This window comes from Cavia porcellus, unplaced genomic scaffold (assembly GCF_034190915.1).
Source record: "Cavia porcellus strain 051 isolate PalLab524CR breed Dunkin Hartley unplaced genomic scaffold, mCavPor4.1 scaffold_20, whole genome shotgun sequence".
NCBI classification, from domain to species: domain Eukaryota; kingdom Metazoa; phylum Chordata; class Mammalia; order Rodentia; family Caviidae; genus Cavia; species Cavia porcellus.
In genome coordinates this window covers 17,627,840-17,651,996 of record NW_026947503.1, presented here as the reverse complement: position 1 = coordinate 17,651,996, position 24,157 = coordinate 17,627,840, and positions in this window count along the sequence as shown.

The following is a 24,157-nucleotide window of genomic DNA, read 5'->3' as shown; positions in this document are numbered from 1 at the left end:
GCAAGGCCTGAACTGGCAAAAGAGAGAGACACACTTTCTTCTAGCCATTATGTAGTATGCTGGCTCCACCCCAGGTGGGTGTAGCACTCACACCACCAATCAGAGCAGTAGACAAAGAAACAATCACAAATGCTAGATTTGGTTGAGTCCATAATTCTTGAGACTTGGGGGCTACTGACATAAACCATGACACACAGAAATAAGGAAAACAAGCAACACTTGTACTAACAAGGACAGTGGCTTCCTTAATGATAATTTAGCTGTTGTTTATTTGAATCAGAATGCTAGGTGGTCTTACAATTAAACAGTAGAGGACCTGATTTTTGTGTTTGAAGAGTGGAAACACCATGGAGTAGCAGGAAAAATAATACGCAAGGAAAAAAGATTCAGTATCAAAATCAGGAGCCACAGAATAAATGGAAACAGTGATGTTAAAACTCATGCCACTTGATACACGATTTTGCACTCCAAGCATGGGATATATAATTAATATTTCTGAATTTTGTCACACTGTGTTGAAACATTGTTATGCAATTGCACTGATGTAATTCAATGTAGAAGGAGAAACTGCATTAAGCTATAGCAATGTTATTAACCAATTACTACGTTCTAAAACCTGACATACAACTTAGTGTAAATCATGGTGTGAGGTTAATCATGTGTTCTCAAAAGTTATGTTCAAGTCTTAGACCCTGGAACCTTTGATGTGACCGTACTTGGAAACAGGGTTATTGTAGATGTGATAAGGATGATGTCATACTATATAAGGAAAGCCCAGAATGACTGATGTCCTTATAAAGATACAAGGATTTGGAGAAAAACAGAAACATGAGGATGTGAGAGTATAAAAACAGAGACTCATAAGAAAGCTATTAGCCAAATAACACCAACAGTTGTCAGTCACCACCAGAAAGTAGGAAGAAGCAAGAGAAAATTCTTACTTAGCATCGCTTGTGGGAGGATGGCCCTGCTGACACCTGAATATCTGACTCTAAGCCTCCAGAACTGTGAAATAAACCACATGTGTTGTTATAAACATTCACTCAGTGAGTGGTCATTGTTAGGGCAGCCTAGGAAGCTTAAAACAGGATCTACTTCAGTAAAGTTTGCCTTTAATTGGAGACAAAAGGGGAATCCTTATACACCTATAACAATAGGCCACTCACAACCTCATGACAGGAGAGGACTGTGCACTTGGAAAAGCACATTTGATGTTATATACACAATATATATTTTGAATTGAACATGAAATACTGATTATCTTCTTAAAACATCACGGAGAGTAAAGCTGGAAAAAGATTTGTTAGTTGTTGGTAAAACAGGAAATATAATGATTTCTATCTAGAGGTATAATCTGATTTGAGAAGCTGCTTGGAATTCACGGTAGGAGCTGAAGCTACTTGCTTTCTGAAAAAGTAGCATCATGCTGATCCGGCATCGCACCACAGCCCCAACTCAGGAATCATCAGCCAACATATGCCATTCCCGCTGTCTTAGTCACAGAGCCATGATACCCACACTAGCAGCTTTAGGAGGAGTGGTTTATTTTGGCTCATGTTATAGCACATGATTGACCAGCTCCATGGAAGAATTGGCATGGCAGAGGGGCATCGTGAGCAAAGCTGCCACGTGGTCAAGATGCAAAGAGAGAGAACAACATGGGGAGAGAGACAAATGCTTTCAGGTCATGTTTCTGTGGTTTACCTCTTCCAACCAGATCTCACGTCCAAACAGCAAGTCCTGTGACACCTTCTTCCGAAAGCATGGAAGACCCTAGTTGCTCCTTGCATTCTGTGCTATTTGGTGTCTAATTCTGTAGGGTAAATTGACTTGTGACACATTATTGGACATTAGATTACACTTTCTCTCTCCTGCTGAGGCATTTGCTCTTTCTTTGTCATTAAATTTCTTTCCCTGTGTACTATGAATTGGAGTTACAGATATCTCCAAGGTTCATGGAATATCGAATTTTTGTTTGGATGCAGTATTTTCTTAATCTGTATTTTGATGAGTCTCAAACGTGGAAGGGAGAAGAAAGAGAACTCATTCCTCGTATCTGATGACACTTGTGGCGAATAGAAATCATGCTTAAATGGAAATCTGTTCATCAGATATAAAAAAATCTGCATCATCTTCTGCCTGTGTTAAGATATTCTTCCTCTCTCTGAAAATAATTATATCACCTTTGAAACAATTTCATTTTATGAGAAATTGATTTTAAAATCAGCTCTTAATCTCCAAAGCTCTTTAGAACTTGCATTAAAAATGGTAGTGGCACATTTTAGTCTAAAACTAATTTCCTGAAAGGAAAGTAGTTTCAATCTTGTTATGTTCTTTTACAACTGGACATGGAAATTGGCAAATCCTCTCAAATAGGAATAGTGAAACTATAGCACAAGAGTTTTGAGATAGGGAATTAAGTTGCATATGCACTGTGGAAATTTATTTCCTATTGCAATTAAAGAGAGAAGAAGAAAGCTTTTTGTTTTTGTTTACAAACTTTCCATAATTTTCTTTTTAGAATTCAAATCATTTATTCCAAGGAAAACATGTGTAGTTTGTAATAAGCCTTACCCAAAGCAATTTACATGAATGTCAAATGCGCATCATTGGATAGGACATAAAAATTAAAACTAAGCTCCATAAACCACAAAATTACCAGCAATAATCATTAATATGTGGCCTCATTGTTACGTCTTATACAAACTGCCCTCAGTTGTAAAATTAATACTGCACAGCCAAACTTGGCTTTTTTCCAGGTGTACTTCTCAGTTCTATTAATAACCATAACTTTATCAGTTGTATTTAGAATCATTTTGATGATGACAACAAAGACATTGTTGAGGCTGGACAGAGTATTTTACATGAATTCTAAATACCACAAATAAGTAATTTTCTTTGGTTAAAGGTGTAAACACCAAGACTGAATTATTCATTGATATAAAACATAAGTAGCTAAATTAAGAGGTTTGATTCAGGTAAATTCTGAGCCTAACACCCACACGTTAAGTAGCTCACCCTCCCCTAATAGAAGTTTCATTACTTAACAAACTATAAGGTTTAGTCATCCATTAACATTGATGAGCTCTTCATGCATAATTCCTTTTAGCATTTATAGGAGTTGTTCAGGATAATCCCCCACACAGGCAGTGACTAAAACAGGCTTTAAAACATGTCATACTACAAATATACCTGAGCACCTGATCTGTACAGTTTATCAGGTCCCCCTATCTATTTTCAGGCTCAGGATCTTATGAGTGAAAGGAATGAATATAATAAAGGTAAGAAAAGTTAGAAATATGTATGTGGATGGGTCTCAGGACATTTACCAGTTAAAATAGTGTGGGAATCGAGACAAGCAGCAAGTGGTTTGTGCAATCTGAACATTTCTTCACCCTAGAGCTACTTTCCTGAGAAGGCTAAAGGTTAAGACAAAGCAGGGTGTTTTCCATGTGAATTTAAAGCGTGTTTGATGGCTGCTAAGTGCATCTGTGTTTAAGCTCGGAATTGGTCTATTTGGGGTTGGAAACGAATTGGAATGGAAGGACAGCAGCTAAGTATGATCATCAAAAGCAAGGGGACAGTTTAAGAAGAGCAAATGACAGTGTGGTGACCTAATGTCCCAGATCCCGTGAGAAAAGTGTTGGCAGGCGCATTTCTCTCATTTTTATCTTCAGCAGGAAGTCAACAGCCTTGTACCACGAGCTAAATGGTGTCAAACGAAATGTCTGAAGCTACTTTATATTTCAAGTCGGTGTTTGGAAGTTCTTGCAACAATGCTAATAGTCATAACTCAAAGATTGCATCTGATTAGACTTTGGAGAAGATAAATATTTTTCTACCAGAATTCTCCCAATAATGACCAAGTTTCTCAAGTCTAAGCTAGTAGGAAGGTAATAAGAAAGGCAGAAACTCTCTAAGAAGCAGTCTAATAAGAATGCAGACAGTCAGCGCCATCCAGTAACTGCCATCCTGGTCAAGACCTCATCGAAACTTGTAACAGCAAGCAAGAGAAAGTTTAAAAATATCATTTATGGTCAGAGGAAGGAAGGGCTGTCAGTTAGGTGCGAAGCAAGGGCAGCGAAAGCTGGAGAGACGTCTGGATCTGGAAAGGACGGTGCTTGGGTGGGGAGACTGAGTTCTTACAGAACACTGTCAGAACACACTGAAAGACACTGCAAAAATAGCACTAATTACAGTGAAAGACTGCAAGGCCTGATATATGGAGAGAACGTGGTGCAGGACGTGCACCCTGCTAAGAAAACAGTGTATACACTGCCACCCGCTGGGGCAGGGTCAAACAATTTGAGAAAGTCACCTCAGGTTCTAAGTTAGTCAGACATTTGAAAACCCATTTTGTAAGACTTCCACATCTTCAACAGCAAAAGCTTACCTCTACACTTCAGAAGTTTTCCACACCTTTATGTTCTTATAGAGACGGACACTGTTCTATGTGCATCTATAACTATTTACATTTCACACTAGCTCAGGAAAACAGAGATGGATAATTAATTTTCTTCATAATATAACATTTTCTGGGCTGTTGAAACAGTTATTAAAATGTAATGTGTGTGAAGATTTCTTCCACACAAATATGTCTAATTCATTTTTTTTAAAACTTTCTTATACTTCGTTCTGGAATATATTGCCCTAGTTTTATGTGTTCATAATTCCTGAAATTTCCTAACACTTACTTCTACCCCTCTATCATGGGATCATAATCTAAAAATAATAAATTTTCATTTTTAAATATATATTTATTTGTTTATTTTGGAGCTAGGGATCAAACTCATGACCTTGTGTTTGCCAAGCAGGCGCTGTGCCACTGAGTTAAATCCCCAGCCCTGACAAATTTTAGATAAAATATAGCAGCATCTTAAAAACTTAAAAATACATACATCTTCACCTACATCAAAATAGATATGAAAGTAAATATCTAACCAGAATTTCTCCTAAAAGAACGAAATGTTATTTAATTTTTCAGTATGTAATCTCCATGTAAGATGCAGAAACATTTAGCCTCACATCTATTTCTTCACAGTATATCAATATGTGTTTTAAAATTATCAAATATTCTGCAGTCTTTGATCTTCAGGACAAACCCATTCACAGACAGGAAAGGATTATCATGTTAAAATTTTCCATTGAAAAAATAGAGGCCAAAGAAGTCAAATGATTTTCTAGCGGTTACAAAGTAAGTCTGTGAAAAGACAAAATATAATAAATATCTCACGAGACCCTGATATCTAAATGTGTGTACTATTGTTTCTTTATGAAACCTGTGTTCTAAAACTGGAATTTCGTGCTGAATGCATTTAATTATTTTGAGGATATAACATATTTATCTAACATTAATAATTATATGTATATCATTTGATTCATATTTGTGAGGAAGGTGTTACTTCCAATTTATAGTTATAGAAACTGACATTCAGCGCAATAGAATGTTTTGCCAAATATTTCAGTTAGCACATATATCATACAATGTTTATTTTTTTAGTAGAACGAAAGCAAGTGACAAAGAGTACCACACTGGTGTAAGTAAATAATTATCAAAATTAAGTCATTGTTAGTGAAATTAATAATATGTTCTTTGCACCCTCAGATCTATCACCTTCAGCGTTTCTTTAATTCCTTACACTTCTTACCTCATGAGCTGACAATGGCTATTATACTTCCAAGCAATATAACAATATTTGAAAATAAGAAGAGCAGAAGTATTTTGGTAAAAGAGACCAAAGTGCAGAGCTTTCTTCTTTTAGTCAGGGATAAAGTATGTATTTCCAAGAAATTTCACGAAGGCATCCTCTTACACATATGTAACCAAAAATTATCTACACATACCTTCTAATGCTTCAGGGAAGATACAACTCAAAACAGAGTATCTGAGCCTGGGTAATTTACAGAAAACAGAGATTTTTCATAGTTCTGAAAGTGGACAAGATCAGACCGAAGCATCTGATGAACATGTATTCTCTGCTTGCAAAGTGGCATTTTGAAGTATATTTCCTACATTGAAGAGAAATTATGTTCCTTGTGGATTAGAAGTGGAAAGACAAAAAGGGATGAACTCCCTCGTTAGGTCTTTGATTCAGAGCATTATTCTGATCACACAGGAGTGGTCCCTCATGAGCTAAATACTTATTACTAAACCCCATTTCCTAGTATTGTTGCACCGAAGATTACATTGATACCACAAAATTTTAAGCTAAAAGAGGAAAGGTTTATATCAGTTTGTAGAGGTTTCAGTCCAAAATCAACTGGCTCCAAGGAAGGGTGATGCACAGAAGAGGAGCAACATTTCAAGGGAGCAGAGGACAGCAAAAGCAGTGAGATCAGGTTTACAGAGAGAGAGAGAGAGAGAGAGAGAGAGAGAGAGAGAGAGAGAGTCTCTTGTTGTCCCTGTGTCATTTCTATGGTATCTAGTTTATCAGGAATAGGGTGATACCAATCCAATCCAATCTATGGACTGATCCAGAAATCACCCACCTTAATCTCAGCACAACACACTTAATCCCAACAAATCACACATTCTAGATTTAGTCACCTCCAAAGGGGGAAAAAAAAAACCCTATGACTCCATAAATCTTTGGGGAGGGCATGCACATACAAACTGTAACATTCCACCCTTGGTCCCCCTAAGACTCATGCACATACCTTCATGCAAAGACATTTAGTCCATCTCTAAGAGATGCCAATGTCCCAACAGTTTGCTTATTGCTGAAAAGTCCAAGTCAAAAGTCTCCACCAAATTTTAAGGCAAACTCTCAGCTATGAACCTCTGTATGAATAAAAAGGAAGTTAAACACTTCCAGCTTTCAGTGGCATAAGATAGACAATTTCCTCTTAAAAATTACAAACAAGGGAATACAAAGAAATGGAAACAAAGCAAGTGCAAAATCGAGCAAAGCAAACATTAAGTCCTGTAGTTTGTTGTGAAGCATCAAAAGATAATGTGTGGTAAACTGCAAAAACTTGAGTGGTTCTACCCTATACCACGGTTTGTGGCTGCAGCTCCCATGGCTTCTCTAGTAGGTCTTTTCTGATCCCTCCTTGTAATTTTCTCCAGATGATCCATGTTCCTGACTTTTCTAGAATTCTGTGGTATCTACTGCACCTTTGGGTTCACACTAACAGCTTCATACACTTCCCTCTCAGGGGCACACAACCTGGCCTCCAGGAGCTTCTGAAATCTCAGTGGAAGACTTCCTAACCCCACAAGCCTTGCATTCTGCATACACCTAAATCCAGCACCAAGTGGATGATGTCAAGGTCTGCCAAAACTAGAGCTGTAGCTAGGTTTTTTTTTTTCTTGGTCTCAGGGGTTGGAGTGCCTGAATCTCTGAGAACTCTGAATCCAACTATAAAAAACAAATTATCTGTGCTGCCATCATGACAGAACACAGTGCTCTGTGATTTTCTTCTCAAAGCAAAGTCCTGACTAGGGGAAAGAGATACCAGCTCCTTCTAGCACGCTGACAGAGACACAAGAACCAATGGTTCCCCCCATAAGCAACCTGATGATCTGGAGAAACACAGGTTGTGTTGATAGCTATTGAGTTAAGATACAACTTAATGCTTGCAATGTGTATTGTTTCACTGCCTTTGCAAGCCTAAAGCCAGTAGTCTGATCAACTGTACAATAAGGATAACAATACACAGTGTAGCATATTTAGGAGATCTCCTTCTGAAGGTGATGGCTATTGTTAATTCCCTTTTATCTTATTTCAGAATCCTGAATCATTCTCATTGTTTTGTTTGGTTGGGTTTTATTCTGTTTTATCTTATTTGATTTTGTTGTATCTGATGGCATGAGCAGCTATTTTGATGATAACAAGATACATTATGGTAGCCATTTGGGATTTACTATTATCTTGTTTTGAAGACTTGTGTTTCATTCATTGTTTTGTTTTTATTTGCTATACTTTGTTTATGTTTTGTTTGAGTTTTCTATGTCTGAAGGTATAGGCAGTTATTTTGAAGACAATCAAAGGGCATTATGGTAACAATTGTTGATTTCCTATTATCTTGTTTTGAAATCCTGTGTCGCTTACACTGTCTTGTTTGAACTGGCTTTATTCTGTTTCATTTTTCTTGGTTTTATTCTCTCTAAAATAAAATTTTGAAGAATGTCATTGGCAAGATTAATTAGTCTGCCTCCCTTAATGTCAGTCTCAAATAATCTCTGGTCATGTTCAAAATGCAGACAAACTTTCTGTAAATCTTTCTGTAAATCAAACTTTCTGTAAATAATATCACCTGGAGTCCAACAGCCATCCCAGTCCTTCTAGCAGAAAACTCCCAAAATTGGACTTTACCAGCAGGATTTCTATGAACGTTTTAACCTTTGAAGCTCTGACCAGAATCTCCCGTACAGAACAGCTAATGCAATCCAGTTACATTTTTTTTTTTCAGCTGGCAGCTACATAACTTTTCAAACTCTTCTCACAGGCCATTCTCGAAGGTTGCTGAGCCGCAATGTCATGTATCATCATAACAACCATACTCTTAGCATCAAATTCCGTTTTAGCTACTTGTCTCTTTGCTGCAACAAAATATCTGACACCCAAAATTAAAGAGGGAAAGGTTTATTTAGCTCACAGTTTGTAGAGGTTTCAGTCTATAATCAGCCATCTCTAAGGCAGGATAGGGCATGGTACATGGTACCATGGTACAACAGTTCATGGTGGCCATGAGACATCAAAAGCAAAAAAGAAAGAGAGGGAGAGAGAGAAATAGAGTGAGACAGAGACAGTGATAGAAAGAAACAGAGAGAGACACAGAGAGAGACAGAGACAAAGACAGAGAAAGACTAAAGCCTCTTTCTGCCCATTACATTATCTACCAGGATTAGTGTGATACCAGTTCAATCAGTGGACTGATCCAGCAATCACTCACCTAAACCACAGCTTTAATTCTGATATTGCACTAAGAATCAGTCACACACTCTGGATTCAGCCTCTTCCAAAGAAAAAACCCTATGACTGAATGGGGCTTCGAGAGCACATCTAGCCACAAACCATAACTCTAGGGTGTAGCTATGCTGTTCAGGCTTACCTTAAACTCACAATCCTCCTGCCTTTTAGCCTTCCTCTCAAGAAATAGATTACAGATGTTCTCCACTGTACCTAGTTTGTTTTCCTTTTTTTTTATTTCTGCCTCCTACCTCACTTTTAATGTGGGTGATATTTTCCAGGGCGTACCTTGGCTATTTATTAAATATTTAATTTCTCCACATTGTCTCATACCTTATTGACTCCTCTCTGTTTGAAAAATTTCAGAAATCATTACATTGAGACTCCATCCTCAATTATGCAGGGTAGGAAATCCTTACATTTTCCTCAAAGAAACTTCACAGAGGGTTTATAGGCCCTCAGCAAAATTAAACTTCCTACAGTATGCAACATGAATTATCAGGAAGGATGCCTAAAAAAATGGTTCTCAAAATTCCCTGAGCTTCTTAAGAGTCCCAAATGCAGCCAATGTCTATTCTAGCTACATGGACCTCATGTACTGTGACATGTATATCACAGCACTGCTGGAGAGCAAAGTTCATATTCCTGCAGGCATCCGGGCGTCCTAGGATGCCAAAATAGAAAATCCTGGTCAATAATATCTTTGTACCTGGGTATACTCCTGCTCACCAAATAGACTATAAATATCTGTGTACCAGCGCACTGCAAATCAGTGACCTGAATACGAGTGATAGAGAAGCAAGATTAGTGAGAGCCCTAGCAGACGTTAGAAAATCAGACATTTTCAAGATAATGAGTGGATATTTGCCAAAGTACTTGGAAGTAAAAGAAAATTCCTCAATTTCATTATTTAATTAACAATTATTTACTCCCAGGCACTGGTTCATAATTTAATTAATCTAAAACTTGCACTTAAAAAGATTAGCCTAGTAGGTAAGATATATGCATATATAAAAATAAACTTATTCTGTCTCCATAGTGACCTTTGACCCTGAGACTTGAGAAGGTTATTTGGGAAGTCAAAGAAAGCTGAAAATATAGACTTCTGTGTCAGTGGAAGCAGTCTGCTTTCATAAGTTTCCAAAACTGTAGCTTCTCCTCACTGGAGGACACCTCTCCTGGGAAAACTTTCTTTCAGGTAGATACTTATACTTCTTAAGAGTGACCCAATCCATCCCATTTTCCCAAAGATCCATAATAAGGATTCAGTATCAACTTACTTCAAGGTGGTAAGTTTGAGGACTTACCTATAAAGAAATACACTATTTACCATGAGAATTGCAAATTTTTTCCATCTGTATTAATTTATTTTATTAATTATTACTGAAATTAATCCAGGCAATACTATGTGGGAATGGATTTTAAGAGAATTTGGCCTAAGAAATAGACTATACACACATCAAATTTATTCTTATGTGCATACTTATAAATACACTTTTAAATTTAATGCATCGATCTATGTATTTGTTAGTAGCAGATCTCTTGAGTGGTTGACTAAAGCTTGACTTTATCAGTAAGGTAAATTTAATGAGGTTGGAATGTCAGAAAATTCCAGCATAGTACAGACACAAGAAAGATTCTGAAGTTTGAAGGAGACAGAAATATAGGAGTCAGTACACAATGCCATATAATCCCTACATACAGAGAAACATACATGCACAAATGCATACACACAATTTAGGGAAGGCCCACAGTGCACTGCTCTGTTGAAGCATTGAGATATAAATTGGAGCACGAACCCAAGAATTTCAGTAACAGTCTCAGCTCTCTGGCCTCTGTAATTTAGGTGAAATAGTAAAAATTCAGCAAAAAGTAACTCCATTAGTAATATTGACTATCCAAGAAACAGAGAACAAGTGTCTATCCGCAGACAAGCTGAGGATACTGGAACAAATAATATTCCTCCTGTTCTGACATGTAGGATCACTGATGGATGTTGACTCACCAGGGAGCTCTAAAAATGAAGCAGATGAAGAATGCACTAAAATGTTGATCTGTAAAACAGGGCTAGTTATCATAAAGCTGAATGAGGAAATACTTCTGGATGTTAACATGAGCAACTAAACAAAGCAATGAGAAAGAAGGTCATACACTATTTGAAAAAGATAACTGAATTTGTGATAAACAGTCGTAAATTTTAATGTCAGTTTTGCAACCAAAGGCAATATTTCTTTGGGCAAATCACTTAACTTTTTGTACCTTAGAATCTGATTTATAAATTGGAGGTTGAGAGTTTAACTAGATGTTACCTAGCTCTAAATTTCTCCCTTGTGTGTCTCTGTGTGAAATTAAATTTTTCTTATTCTTATGCCCATATATTCAAATAGTTTTTTTTGATACACGATCTCACTGTATAGGTTAGACTGGCCTCAAGTGTACTACACAGCCCAGGCTAGCCTGGAATCCATGAGCATCATCCTGCCTCAGTCTCCTAATAGTAAGGTTACAGGCACGCACCACCACACCTTACCAGTTACACCTTCTTAAAAAGCACCTGATCATTTAACACATATTTAGTTTTTCTTTTAAAGTCATTGACTACCAATCAAGTTTTTCTCTAGCTCTGTTACTGATAGGCATGCTTAGGACAATTTATAAGTTTCTTCCTATCTTATACAGTTAGGTAGACATCCATTGTGGTTACCTGTAATTCTCACCATAATCCCTGCAACATTCTTGGCTGACTTCTCGAGCACAAAATTTTCTTTGTGGAAAACTCAGGGTCACCACAACTGCCCATCCATGACTAGCTCCTCTTCTCAGTTCTCCTTGAAACTGCAGTGACATGTGTTTGTTCTGACTAGAATTTCCACTCAGTGTCTAAATCTTTGTTCCTAACATTGTAACAGCATGTTCTACTAGCACTGCGCAGGTTGTATTATAATAATTTACAATTTTGCCCTCCTTTCAAATGATGTATGGAGCATTTCCTGAATGAACAGTGACTGTAATTGCTGAGGATATTGAACTTTATCAGCCAATTACTGAGCACAGATGATTGCTTTCAAGTATTCCTCACAGCGTACTTGAAATAAAAAGCAACTGGCCCAGTTATGTCAGTGAATTTCATTGCATCCACCCGTGGGCTTGAGGGGGACAGAAAGCAAAATTCCTTTGCACCAGAAAAGATAAATTCAGCAAACACCATCTTTGCTTTTCAATTCCTATTCCCTACGACCAGCATTTTCACAGAACCTCCAGGGCTGGCATTTCTGCTCTTGTATAATCCATTTCTTTAATGGCAATGTCAGGCAAAGGTCTTAGTAAGGGTGCCTTTAGCGAGTGGTTTTTAAAAGAGCAAAAACAAAATAGCCTTCAAAGAAAGAAAAAAATAATAATCTCCGCATTTCTCTCTGGTTTTGTTCTCCTTTTTATTTCCTTCTCTTGATGCCTATGGTGAGAATAATTTGGATGCTTTCCCTTTACTGTCAGTTTTTGATAGCGGAATAATTCCTCATGTTTGTCATAGAGTTTTCCTTGTAGTTCTGATGTAGCTAAATCATTCATCTATAGTCTGGCTGGTACTAGTATAAGCATAGTGACTGAAATCAGTAGATCTTGCATTCTATTATTGGATAGCTATGCATCATGACCAGTCAGTCTATCATCTAATCTTTGAACATCCTGGAAAGCAGGAAACTGGAGGATACAATACCAGTGTTAGATGAACAAGGTAGTATACAGTTAACTCGAATCTAAAGGCTGGATATTGTAAGCAAAACATTTCCTTACTGGATGCTCAGATATATACAGGAAAATCAAAAAAGTTCACATGAAGTATGAAAGGGGGATGTTGTATTCGCCAGAAGCTCTTCAAAATGACCCTGTATAGTTAGAAGGAAAGCTTTTGTGGGTGTCTGAGATGAAGATGAAAATGTATGCTCCAAGTACAACAATTGAGCATTAGTAAACTGTCTCCTGAACAGAATAGAAACTGTGAATCTTGTTATTCAGAAGAAAGTATTATCATCAGCAGGCTGTCTTTCTCTGGATTCCCCTACTCTGTTATATATCTTCATAAAGTACATAAAGACTATAAACTTTGAAGAGAATCAAATTATAGCCTTAGCAACTCTCTTTGTTCAGCCTTCGTTTCCAAGATGTTAACCTTATGTTAGTATTCACAGATTAAAGTAAATTCCCCATTTTAAAACAAGAGTAAATAAGAACTGTTCATTTTAAAATAGTTAAGGAAAGGTAAGAAATACCGATTCTACGTAGATGTTTTAACTATATATACATGTGTGCATAAAGACACAATTATAAAGACGCCCCCACTCCCTCTGTAGTCAAGTTCCTGAATGTTGTCTTCCTATATACCCCTAGCCAACTCTTACAGGATCTTTCCTTCCCAATAGTCTTCTGAAATTCTTCCACAAATAGTGATAAATTATCTCTAAATTGCCACATGCAAACGAAAGTTTCATGATCATCATGTAACCTTCTAAGCAGTTGCTTAAGTATATCTGTATTGTTTAAAAGTACATAGAAATTCATAAACTCAAGCAATGGAAATAGGCTTATTCAAGAATCTACTATTGTCAATCAAAAAAAAATCTTGCTCTGAGTTGGACAACTGAGTCTATCTTCATTTTATCAAGACAGAGTATTCACCTTCACTTCAGGCTGTCAATATCAGTAATGAACACTTCATTTTAGATACAACAGGGCAACAGGGAGCGCCATTCCTCCTGGCACCAAGAAGAGAATCAATTCTAAATCCGGCATTAGAAATTCAAACAGCATTTTCATCTTCCTCTGTATAGACAAGTATCACCATCCTGAAACCAATCTGCTTTCCAAATCACTTACTTAGTTTTAAATGCATAATGTGTTATAGTGTTGCCAAATATATCTCTTAAAGGTAGCAGCATGCACAATGCATACATTTGGCTCCTACAATATTGCGATCACCTTCATTCATGGGTTTCCTATAGTACAGGCTAACAGCTTAGCACTTTTTTATCTTTTACACAAGGCATTTTTTGATACCTTCTGTGGCTCCATTTTTATAACCACTATTCCCTCTTAATCCGTTTTTCTTCATTCCTGTCACGATTTTTTGTCACTGTTGACCTCCCTCTAGTCACTCCACACCTGACTGAGGCCCTCAAATCTGATTTTCAAATTTATCCTTAAAGAAATTAAGCATTCTTCTAAAACTTAGTCCCTTTGTTTTTTTTTTTTTTACCTCCCACACTTTTATTTGTGCTTATTGATCATTAAGATTGATGGGTTTAATATTGACGAGTTATGCATGTGCATAACATATTGTACTCATTTCCTCCAAATTCCCAACCCACTCTCCCTGCTGGTTTCACGATTTTTGGTCAGGGGGTTCAATATTATGTGTTATGTATTTTGCTCACATTCATGCCCTGCCAATAGCTTTAATGTTCTCTTCTCTGATGAACATCATCACCCTTTGTCCATTCTGTTTTTATTGTCTCCATGCCCTGCTCTTCCTCATCCCTTTCTTTATACTTTAATATTAGTCAATGAACTGTCATACTTTGGCCACAGTAGTCTTTCCCTTTAGTTGCAGAATTAAAAAGAGCCCTCTTCTTATTATAAAAAGAGTATATTTTCATTATGGAGCATAGAAATATTTTAAAATAGAAGTAAAATTTCATATGCATACAGTTTTATAGACTTTATCTTTCTGACATATATAACATTACACGTACTCCATTGTGGTGAAATATCATGTGTTCATTAAATATCCATGAATTATTCTACATTTTACAGTCTTCTTGGAGTTACATGGGGTCATCTGATGGTGTACAGTGTGTCACTTCTGGGCTGATGTATGGGATGACCTCTAGAATGACCCTTAAGCCTTACGATTTGCAAATAGAAAAGTGTTCACATGGCCAGTCTTTGAGTAATTATGGGAAGCACAGTTGCTGCCCATCATCACTCCCCTGGTGTCCTAATTTGAAGATATGAGTCAGAAGTTCAGTAAGATGTTTCTTTGAGATGTAAGCTTTGGGAGGACATGTCAGAATATAGATAACATCTTGAGCCATAAGAGTGGGTAAAACTAAGAATAATAAGTGCAGACCAACAACATTGGAAGGCAAGGAAAGGTTGTAGGAAAAGGAAAGAACAAGAATCAGTGATGTGCAGCAGGAAGAAAATCAATGGGGCACAGTGGCATAGTGTCCTGAAAGCCGTATGAAGCTCATGTATTAGTAGGAAGCGGTGAACATAGGTATAAAAAGCTGCCAGTGCATCAGAGAGAGAGAGAAAAGTCAAGAGTAGTCTCTTAGATCTAGTAATGTGGAAGTCATTTTCTGTGCTGACAAAAGCAATTTGTTGTGGATCAGTAGAGCCAAAGCCAAACAGTGGTTAAGAGAAAGTAAAAAATGACTACACAGAAAAATTATAAGAACAACTCCTGTTTTATTACTAAGATAGGAGAAACAACTGGATTTTATCCTATTATGAATCATCTAGCAGAGGGAAAAGAAAATGATATAAAAAGAGAGAGTAAGTATTAGATTAAGATTGTAAATGTGTAAGAGAGCCTGCGACTTACTGAATCAGTGAAGAATTCACTTTAGATATGAACGAATGTGACTATACAAATGGATGCTAAGATTTCATACATGAAAACAAATGAGTACACCCATAAAAGGGAGGTTGCATGTATGACAATTCCCTTCAACTAACTTGCCAAAATGTAAGAGAAAGATATAAATGATTGTGAGGGTAGAGAATAAGGTGCTGAATATTTTAGGAGAAAAAATTATGTTTTGGTAATTTTGAGCTTGAAAGAGTGACCACACTAGGGAAATCCATGCTGCTGAAGGAGAAGCAATGCCCACCGCAAGTGTGCGAGCAAACAATGCGGCTTGTTTCTGTTCAGCCACACGCAACAGCACAATAAAGAGTGCTGACAATAATGTGGCCCCGTCACATTACTGAAGAGCAGAGATAAGTCATTGTCACCAAGACTGTGCTACTAGATGTAGAATGCAAATACCAAAGCCAAATGGGTTAGCTTTTCTCATATTCTCACAATGCTTTTTTTTCTTTTTTTTTTTTTTTTCATCTTAAACTGGAAAAATAAACAAGGCCCAGTTACATAATGCATAAAGGATATTCACTGTAACTATACAGATCTGAATAGGTTTTCATATTATATAAATATTCATACAGGCACTTAATGAGTTTCCTTCTGGATACTGCTTCTGACTTACCACACACATTTGAATATACTATTTTTGTTTTCATTAAATCAAAAAAAAATTTATAATTCTTATTGGATTTCTTATTTTAATCCTAAAGCTTAAAAGTGAGAGGACAGGAAAAAATGTGTATGTGTCATATTAACCTTAAAATACATCCACTCTAGTGTTTATATTAGGATCAGAAAAGTCAATTTTATAGTCAAAGTTATTACCAGAGATAAGGAGGGCCTTTTACAAATGATGGAGTCAAATCATCAAAAGCATATGAAAGTCATTAACATTTAGAATCCTAACAATACAACTTCAAAATACATGAAGCAAAAACTGATAGAACTTCTAGACAGATACAAAAAGCGATAATTATAAACAGAGATTTCAACACTCTTCTTTGAGTTGTTGACAAGATAAATAGGCAGAAAAAGAGTAAATTATCAAAATGTGTATGCGAGTGAAAAGCACTAATTAGAGGAGATTTTGTGAAGTGCCAACATTAGAACACAGTGACCATGCTCAGATGAGACAGCAACAAGAAAGAAAAAGGAAGGAAGGCGGGGGGTTAGCTCAGCAGCATAAGCGCCTGCCTGGCAAGTACGAGGTCATGAGTTCAATCCCCAGTACAAATAAATAAATAAATAAATAAATAAATAAATAAATAAAAATTAAAAAATAAAGAAAGAAAAGAACAGCACAAGAAAAATGAAGGAAACTCAAAGAATTCAGTTAGGTCTACCTTAAGACCATGATGTTGATTCAGTATCCAAAAATTAACCAATCATATTAAAAAGAAAAAAACTGAAAATGAAACTTTACAATTATTTCTAGAGATGCAGTAGAAGCATTTCAGAAAAATCCAGTGTCTACTCCTGACATAACATTCAGCAAACAAGGGATAGAAGGGAGCTTCCGTGATCTAGTATCTACAAAAATTTTCTAAGTAATGTTAGAGTTAATGATGTAACACAAAAGAGTACCTCCTAAGTTAAAAAACAAAGCAAGTATATCCATTAGGTCATTCTGTTGACCATCACACTGTCTCTGGAACAGATGTTGAATAATAAATAAAGCATCATTGTCTCATTTCAAGAGGTGTCTTTTCCACAAAGCAAAAGCAGAGTATATGGTTTGACCTAAAAAGTACAGATGCTCTTCTCAACGCAGATATATTTACCTTTCCATAATGGAAAACTCTTTCCAAAATTTAGTATTAGATTGAATTTTCATCCTTTTTTGTGTCTTAGTAAAAAAGGGTAGGTTTCCTCTGGGATAGCTAACTCATTAACCAGACAATATCTCCAACCAAAATCCATTCATCAATAATTTTAAATTATTTGCCCAGGTTTCTGTTTTATTCCAAAAAAATCAGAACAAGAGCAAAGAAGGAACCATGTTTTATACATATACTAGTGTCACTAGCACATCATCTGGCATAGAAGTTCCACTTAAAGGCTTTTTTAAGGAATTAAATTATTTTGTAATTTTCAGGCAACAGTATACTAAGTAAGCAGTAACATGTTGAGACACTAGAGCCCCTGAGCTAAAAAAAAAAAAAAAAAAAAAAAAAATCAGTGGAAAAACAAAATAAACAGACTAATACCTAGAATTTGGAAGAAAGCAGAAATCTGATCTATTTCTCATTGTTTGAAATTAACAGAGCCTATGTGTACAGTTGATCAGTGATAAATATGTCTCTCTGCTAGGACAAACCTAAGAGTCCCGCAACAGCCATTTTTGAACATATTTCCATGGTTTTGCTCACCACTTTGGTAACACTTGACCGCACAGCTCAGTAACTCAACTGCGGGCTAGCCATTGAGTAATCATTGAGCCCAGAATCCAAGTGCATCGGGGAAAATCTGTGACATTCTCTGTTGCATGAGGAGCGAGGCCACAGCTAATAGGAAGAGACAACACCACTGCTGCTCAACTTAGAGCTCTATGCCGGGGCAGACCAGGAAAAAAGGAGTTTAATTCCTAATGCAGCTACATCTTACCTTTATGAGTGTAAACCAAAGAGTACGAGAAAATAAATAGCACATAATTTTGCATTTTTATAATAAGTTTAAAACTAAACACTAGGAAATCTTGTCAGCCCCTGCTAAGCTGATTCCAATTAAGGCTTCTGGCAGTGGTCCAGCTGTTTTACTCCTCAAATAGCGCAGAGCATAACAAGGTTTATGAAGCATTCAAAAGTCAAATACCCTATTAACATAAACATGTAGTGAAATCAACTCTTCTACCAGTTTTCAGCTTGCTTCCTTTCTTTTATTTGGAGTGGGGTGATAAAAGACGAAGTCTCTTATTTGTGCATTTGCTAGGAGCAAGACTTCCTTTTTGAGCAACAGTGGACCAAGCCCAGGTCCCTCCTCACAAGGGCATTTTCATTGTGAGTTCCTTCTAATACTAATGTTGGTATCCTGGACTTCTGCTTTCTGTTACTGCGTTAAATCGAAGAACAAGAAAAATAGGAGTCAGTGACTTAGGATCACATGTTGTTTTGATTCATGCACCCCTCCTGGTCTGCTTAAATGGTTTCTTAACTTGGACTGCCATTGCCATGACGTAATGAGAGAAAGCTCATTCCCTTGGCCATAGAAGTCAAATAAACTCCAAACTGAAGGATTTAAGCAGGTGTAGAGCTTAAAGTGAAAGAGAAACAAGCAAAAAAGTGATGCAATAAATTTTTGTAGTGGTTGAGTTTAAGAAACAAGGAGGAAGGCTGTTTTGTCAAAAGCCACCACTTTTTTTTTTTTTTTTTTTTGGCAACTCTCCAGGGCTAGGTCTCCTTTGCACAGCATTCCAGATACACCTTCTTAGCATGCAAATCAATAAGTTTAGAAAATGAGCTAATACTTATGTAGCATGCTTTCTTCCAGTAATTTACACAATGGTTCTTTCTTTCCATTGTGAAAATGACTTTAATAATGAAAACAAGAATATATGTGAGTACATAAATGTGTGCATGTATATAAAATGAATAGAAATAAACTTATGAGTGTTTAATATGCACCATGGATGATTGCAAACATCAAAATAGTATGATTAAGTATTAATACATTTGATAAAAAAAGAAAGCACAATTTTGTGTTTTTAAATCATTTTGTAATATGTACATTGAAATACAAATATATTTTTATTAAAAAATCTAAAAAGATTTTGCATACCCTCAAATAAATATACAAGAGTAGCTTATGCATTGTTAATTAATCACTTGGTGTTCTTATTGAAATATAAATAAAACAAACTAATTTAAAGGTTTTATTTCTCCCAGCATTTCTATATAGAAATTTTTTACACGTTTTGTTTTTTAAGATCTAATTATACATCCCAATGAAATCTAAATTCTAGAGTTTCATGACTAATTTACTAAATAAATGTGTTTACTTCCTTTTCTATTCTAGGAAAATTGCTTGGAGAAAAGATACCATAGGACCTAAGAAACACATAGCCTGGGAGGTAACTGGCACAGATTATCCCTTCACATAACAATGCAACAGTAAAGTTATATACAAGGCACATCAGAGACATGGAAAAGAAAGAGTTCCCAGGTCAGCTGCAGAGCTCCTTGGTTAGATGCAAAGACTTTACAATTACTAGTTGAGTGATCTCTGCTAAGGTTTCTTTGCCTTTAGCAATTTAGTTTCATCATAAAATGGGGATGATAACATTTACCTTACTGAATACCTTGAGGGTTCAAGTACTTAGTACACACAACATACTTTAAGATTAGCAATCAATAAATATTGGTAGTTATTATTGCTTGCAAAAGTTCATTTTTCACTAGCTTTTACTTCTTAAAGTTCCCTCCACCTCTCTACATTGCCACAGTAGAGACCAATAGTCCAACACAAGAACCCTTGAGGAACTCACCAAAACCTTACGCAAATCACAGCAGTGATGAAATAATAATGGGTCTTCACAGAGATGGTTGTAGTGATATTAAGTCTTAAAGAAGGAGTAGGAGTCATCACATAGGAAAAAAGGGAAACAAAAAGACATTGGTCAGCAAAATAATTATGAAACATTTGTAGAACACTGAAACATATAAACTTGGTCCATATATCAGAATATTGAAATTGTTCCATACATGTGAAGGCAAATCAAAACATCAAGAGAAAAATCTCTGAAGATTTTATTAATGTAATTTGCTTCTTGATAGAGTATACTTATTTAGTTTAGTAACCCTATTATAGTATATGGTTCTAATAACATTTATCTTACCTCTTTGAAAGAATCTGAATAAAGTGGTGCTTCCCTGGAACATTGACTTCTTTTCTGTATTTTAAACCACTAAAAATAAAAGTGTATAAGGAATTAGATAACGGGCACCCATGCTCCACTCACCTCCATTTTAAGAAACTACATTTAGTAAATTGTATTTTACAGTGAAGATTGTACATTCATTGCTATTCCCAGTTGATTTGTCCCCCTCCAGATCCATACAGGAAAGTGTTAGCTGAGCAGGACTGGATTCCTAAAATCATGCACACTCTCGAAAAGGACCTTTTTTGACTGAATTTTAGTAAGCTCTTCAGAGATGAGCTTTGAATGCTTGAAACATTCTCCTTGATAAGGATGCTCTATTATGCCTGAGCTTTGAGTTCCGTGGTACCAGGATAATTTAATGGGAAGAACATGTTTTTCATCTGATAGAGCTAGAATCTGAGTAACTGATGAGTAACTGAGTCATTGATGTAGATACTCAGACATATATTCAGAATGAGATGAAATGAACTTCTCTGGTGAGCAACTATTTTTCACATGCTGTCACACACTCTTATGGTTTGCCTCTGAATGTCCCCCAAAAGCTTCAGGCAATCATGGAGGCACTTGTTGTAGGCGGGCTTCTAGAGATTGTGTTTGATTCATGATCCAGGGCTGAGATTATGTGTGTGAGTGACACACTCGACCTGGGACGGGTAGTCTACATACAAGTGACAGAAAAAGTCTTCTCTCCATGCTAGTTTTGCTCTTGTTGCTTTTGCTGTCTTCCACCGTCATGAGCTGTTTCCTCTTGCCATATGCCACTCTGCCTTGGAGCCAGCTGAGTATAGACAGAACCTTCCACCACCTGTGAATGAAATAAACCTTTCCTTTCTTCATTATGGGTGTTGGGTGTTTGGTCTCAGCACTGAGAGAAAAGTAACCAACACATACACCATTGCTGGAAATTTTAAGTGCATTTCTCCGACTTCACTAGGAGTCTTAAGACTCCTGGAAGACTTCTGTATGGTTTTTACAGGACTTCACCCCATCTGCCTGTTCTCTTTAAACTGTCCTTTTTTATATAGGAACCATAATTGTAGGAACTTTTCTCAGTTTTGAGTCCTTCTACCAAACCAAGCCTGATGATGGTTTCTGAGTTCAAAATAAACTCTAACCATCCCTAAAATTGAGATTTGTTCTTAGTATAAAATACAGTACAATGCATATTTAAAATATGTAAATCAATATTATTCTTTGTGTGTTAGTGTATTTTATGATATGTATCTAGATAGTCCCCGAAAATGTCATGTGTTCAGTGGGGCTTTGGAATGTGATTGGAGCACAGAGGCAAAATACATGCCTTGCTTTTAGGAGGCAGGGTTAAACCAAAGACACAGGTCACTGGAGGCATGATCTAGAAGGCAATAACCCCCACCCCCTCTGCCTTCATTTACTACTTCCTGTCCCCATACCATGAACAGCTCGCCTCTAACGTGCCCCTCTTTCATGCCACCTTGCTTTGGCGCTAGCTGACCTAAGAACTGAAACAGGAGCCAAAATATCCCTTTCCTTAAGGTGCAGGTGACTGGCATTTTGTTCCTGCAAAGAAGGAAGTAACTAAGATTTAATCTGCTTTTGTTACTCAGAGTTATTTTGTGAGATATAACTGCAATGATGAGTACCACTTGAATGCAGTGATTTTAACTTCCACATTTGATTTAATTATTATTTCTCTTGTTGAAGAACCTTTAGTTGTTGCCCACATTTAATTTTTATACTGACTCAGTAAATATGTTTGATTGTGTCTACTTACATGATGTACAAACACCTCTAGAACTTAGTTTCCCTACTTATGGTCTCTAAACAGCTTGTATAATTTTCCTTTTCCCCTGTAGGTAGGACAGTTCATATATACTACATTCTAACTGGTACCTGTACAATCAAACTGGCTTTATTAACTGACTGTTATGAAATGGCATCTTATGATGGCTTTAATTTGCATTTGCCCAGTAATGACTAGTAAGCTGAATATCTTCTCGTTTATTAACAATTTTGTGAGTTTTTATTTCACTGAGTCACCTGCTCCACTGCAGTACTCTTCATCTAACATTTTATTGAGGGGTTTGTTAATGTTATTGCTGCTGTTTGAATTGAGAGAGGTGCTTATTTAATAAGAATTTCAGTCCTTGTTGGTGATATGGAGTAAATATCTCAGGCTGCTCAACAAGGCAATTAAAACAATAAGTATTTATTTCTCAAGGTTATGGAAACTAGAAAGTCCAAAATCAAAGTGCAAGAAGATTTGTTTTGTGGATATCATGACAGTTTCTCCACTTGTCATGATGCCCTTGTATGGAGGGAGAAAAAGTGAGGTCTATTGTCTTCGTCTTTTTATAAGGACACTGGTCCCATCATGGAGCCCCATCTGCATGACCTTGCTGAGCCTAATGACTTTCCAAAAGCCTCACACTCAACTACTACCATATTGGGACTTTGGGTTCCACATGTGAATTTTTTAGAGAAATATAATTGTGTTACTCACTTTTCGTATTTCTAGGACAAAACACTCAACATCGACAATTTAAAGGAGGAGAGATTTACTTTGGCCCAAAACTTTTAGAGGCTTCAGTCACAGCTTTTAGAGGATTTAGAAGGTTCAGTCCATAGTTGGGCTGACCCCAAGATGGTGAGGACATAGTGAAAGGACCTGAAAAAGCAGAAAACAGTTGCTCATCCCACGCCAGCCAGGAAGTAGTTAGAGAAAGAGGAGCCCGCCACAAAAATACACCTTCAAGGTCACACCCATAAAGATCTGCCTTTTCTTACAGGCTCCACTTCCGAGAAAGAATATTCTGCTGTGGATTAATCCATAAACAAATATAGTACCCTATAACCCAGTTCCCTTTCCAAAAGCCCCCCTTCTACACACAGGAGAATTATGGGAGACATTTTGAAACTAAACCATAAAACAAAACAATTCAGTTCACGGCACAGTGAAAGTTTTTTTTTCCCTTTTTGGTACATTTTACCATTTTATATGCACATATTATTTGTTTCACTTTAATGCCACAAATTATTTTACCCTTTGCTGCAAGGTTAATTCATGTCTAAATTAAGATATCTACCATGACTCAAAGCTAGACCATTTAATTACTTTTTTGTATTCCTTCTAATTTTGAATGCTAAAGTTTTCATCTCACAATTAGATTTCTAGTAATATTAGAATTACTTTTCATGTATAATGTGAAGTGAAGCTAAATGTATTCCTTTCTTGTGCACAATAGGTTTTCCCACTACATTTTTTATACAGTCCATCTCATTTGTAATTTCACACTTTGTAAATCTGCTGAATCTTTATTTCTTAAAAACTTTTGGCTCATGTGTATATATAAACATATATGATTATGCGTGTACTTTGGAAAATATATTTCATATTCCAGAATGTGTTAGCAAAATAATTTCAAGTCATTACAGCACAATGTATGACTAAAGGAAAGACTCATAAAGAATTTATAGTAGTGTTAAACATTTCTATAATGAATTCATATGAAAGACAGTGTCATATTAGATGCTCTCCTATCTTTTTTAAAACCTTACTATAGTATAGTAGTATACTAAGAATAAATTGCACCTCAAAGATATAAAATGTTAAAGATGAATGTAAGTCACAAAAAGTTCTTTCAGGACCACATGCTTCATAGTTCCATAGGATGAAGGGCCACGTGTGACCATTCACTTTTGCACAACCTGTGTGTAGTGCAAATCCGGGGATGCAGCAGACAT